Genomic DNA, 3854 nt, shown 5'->3' with positions numbered 1-3854 from the left:
AATTGAATCAGTAAAAGTGATTTAATATTGTAAATAATCCTATTCAATCAAATTAATGTAATCTGGGACCATTTGACATGTGTTTGTAATTCTTTCTATGCAAGTGAACCCAGTTCTTTTGCTGTTGAAAAGCAGATATTTATTTCTGAATTGAAGACATATAAGTAAAAATATTTTGCAAACTATAAGGTAAATAATGGGCAAAGGTTTGTTTTTTTTTTTATTGACCATCAGTTTTGGTAGAACATTATGGTAACAACTCTTGTCTAGGGATAGAAGAGACTGTTCTACTAAATAACCTCAAATCTTTAACATATGAAGCAGAACTCGGGGCTGATGGCATTTTCCTTGTTCTTATCTGCTTATTTTGCCACATTGGCTTTAACTCAGGACTGTGGCATTAGATAAATTATAAAAATTAAATCTTTCTTGGTAAAGTTTTTCTATCATCTACTAGTAAAACCAAATATTCAGTGATTTGATGATACAAAATAGAATGTAACTTTTGATGTTGTTTATAGCTGGCATTTTATTGAAAGTAGAAGACTGAGAGATATTCACAGTAATTGGTATGCCATAGGCAGATAGATAGATAGATAGATAGATTTAAGGACTTTGAAAAAAAATTTCCCTAAAACCACAATAATAAAATTTTGAAACAGTCAAATTTTTTTCAGCCAAATTACAAATAAAATGAAAATATATCATAAAAGATGAATCATTGAAACAAAATAGCCTATTATACAGAGTTAATTATGCAGAAAAATAGAAACTATTTTGGATAATGAAAAGGTAATGGAAAATGCATTGGTGCTGGGGATAAAGTAACTTTGAAAAGGTTGCTTCATTTTTTTTATTTTTAAAAAATTTTAATTCCAATATAGTTAACATACAGTGTTATGTTAGATTCAAGTATGCTACATAGTGGTTCAACAACTCTCTACATTACTGAGTGCTCACATTGATGACTGTACACTTAATCCCCTTCAGCTATTTCATCCATCTCCCCAGTTACCTCCCCTCTGGTAACTATCAGGTAGTTCTCTACTATTAAGAGTCTATTTTTAAATTTTTGAAATAATACACATTTGCAAAAAAGAGAGCTTGATGCTACTCAATACAACATTTTCTTATAAAATTTAAACTTCAAGTTAAAGGTCAAAGTAATTATAAACAAAGTCAATGTCATATATTTAGTCAAAGAAATAAAAGAGATTTTAGAAAATCCCACAAGCAGAAATGATGGGGCACATGTTCTCCATTTTCCACACCATTCTCTTTGTACAATAATTGCTATCAATTCAGAAGGACTGAAATCCTGAACTCACCTTCAGATCCCAACATCAGGTCATTACTTCTTTAAATTTTTTTTGAAAAAATTATCAGTGAGTAATATACATTTTATAAATGGTTTTCAGCTTATTCTAACAAACAAAAGATTAGAATCAGGTGATATTTGATTGTCCATGAATATATTACCTGTTATCCAAGATGAGACTCAAAAGTCAGAGAACCCAAAATTCTCAAGCCTTAATTAAGAGTATGATGCGCTTTTCCTGAGGACTGATGTGTTTAAATACACTGAAATCCTCCATTTGTTTTTCTAAATCATGTCACATATGAGATCATATTATAGTACTGAAAATAATGCCCAAAATCTGTCTCCACAGAAACCAAGATAAACTGAACATGGTGATTTTATAATAGAAGATTGTGAAGAAGATGACCAGGAAACAAATGGACCTGTCAAATATTAATCCTAGTATTAGTCTAGGCATATGTGAAAAAGACAAAAGGAAATGTATGCAAGGGTAAACCAAGTGTGGAAATGAATTGAAATGGTAAAAATGTCTCTGTAGAATGCCATCTACCCTGTTTCAACTATTGCATGTCCAAGATGGAACAACTCTATGCCAAAAATGATACCATCTTATTAAAAGTTTATCTGTTTTTCAATAAGTGGTAATAACCAGCATAATAATATAGGAGTCATCATTTATTTCAAGTATGTTTCCTACAAATTATTAAAATGTGCTTTTATTCTGTTGACTTTGGCATATTTTAAGTCTGAATTCATGTTGCCAAAATTCAGTAGTTTTTGAGAATTGTATAATAAAGCAATTTTTATTTTCAAATCAAATTACTTTAGAAGCTTGGTATTACATAGCTCACATAGCAAACAGAGGAATATGTTTTGAAATTTGATTTACTTACTTTGATTCTCTAGAGGCCCATGTTCCTCAATGGAAGCCATGTGTTCATAAGATTACATTAGATAGAAGGAAAAACTGTTTTCACCAGTTTCTAGTCAAACTTTATAAAAATTCACCTCTTTGCTACTAGTTGATTAATTCAATGTAATCAGAACTGAATATCAGAAAATAACTTTTAAAGTTTAGGTAAGTTTTATGTCCCAGTCTATTATTACTCAAAGTGTGGTATGTAGGACTGTGTCAACACCACCTGAGAGCTTGTTGGAAATGCAAATTTTTTAGTCCCTCTTTCCAGACTCAGAATCTCAGAGGTGCACTGGGAATCTCATTTTAACAGTTTTTCCGGGAGATTATTTGGTACCATAAAGTTTGAAAAACTGCATGATAGGCTTATAAATGTATTATTTTCCTATAGACTTGATCCCATAAGTAAAACTTAAGTTTTAATTTTTAACAGGTGTTTTAAGAAAATATTTATTTAAATTTAATGCAAATCTTGTATGCTATATTTGAATAACTCAGTCAGAAAGTATTGTTATTCTCTGGGTAGTATACAAAATATGAGTTTTATTAAGGCCAAAAAAAAAGAAAGTCAAATTCAATTAATCATTGTTATATTTTTCACTGATTTCTAAGCGTCATAGATATATGGTCTCTTGTCAAATGCAAACACATCCAACTCTAGTATATTCTCAATGGGAAAAAGATATACAAGGTTTAGTAAGTATTGAAATAAGTCTGATTTTTAAAAATAAGCCCTGCTTATTCATTTTGGGATTGTCATATGACTTCCTTTTTTCCTCTTTTCTTTCTCTCTCCCTCCATGTCTCACTTTCTTTCCTCACTTATGTATTTATTGATTCATGTAAACAATGTTATGAGGCACTAACCTAATAGACCTATGAGATTCCTGGCCTCATCAACAAAGAGTGAACTAATGTTCCAAAGGCAGTACCAAACAACACCAGAAACAACAACAAACTGCCAGGTAATGAAAAGAAATAGATGCTAATAATTATGCACATTTAAATATATACATTTAAAACCTACAATTAAAAACACATGTTAGATTCAGATATCAAAATGTAGGCATTATTCCACCCATCACTTTCCGCCTTAATGAGATAGGAAGTGTGAGGATTATGTGTGATGGTGGGAAACAAGAAGGTACTCTAAGCACCAGAATAGCCTTCTTGTGTTAGTTATGGTGCCACCCACCAGAGACAGTAGGTCATTTTAGAATACTGATGGACCAGAACATGTCCTGATATTTTACAGTTAAGTAAAACAGATGTAATTTCCTCTATAACCAACCATACCATTTGAAAATGCCAGGGTTTACATTTACAAGGGAAATATCAATAAAGAGCTATTGCTAGATCACAAGTGTGGCATTAAATTGGTGGCATAAGGATGCAACCTGTGAATTGGTATTTATGATGGTATTTGTGCTGAATTTTCCTTCCCTTTCTCTTCCTTTCTCTCTTGTTGTTTCTCCCCCTGTCCCTCCTCCTCCTTCATTTCCCTTACAATGAAAACATGGTTAGCAGTCTATGACATAAGCCATGACGTGTACTTATTTAACTCAAAAAAACACTTTTGTTATATTCCTGTATGAATTACTAAAATAAAAAATACTGC

This window comes from Panthera uncia, chromosome B1 (genome assembly GCF_023721935.1).
Source record: "Panthera uncia isolate 11264 chromosome B1, Puncia_PCG_1.0, whole genome shotgun sequence".
NCBI classification, from domain to species: domain Eukaryota; kingdom Metazoa; phylum Chordata; class Mammalia; order Carnivora; family Felidae; genus Panthera; species Panthera uncia.
The sequence above is the reverse complement of the archived record's forward strand: the minus strand, read 5'-3'. Positions refer to the sequence as shown.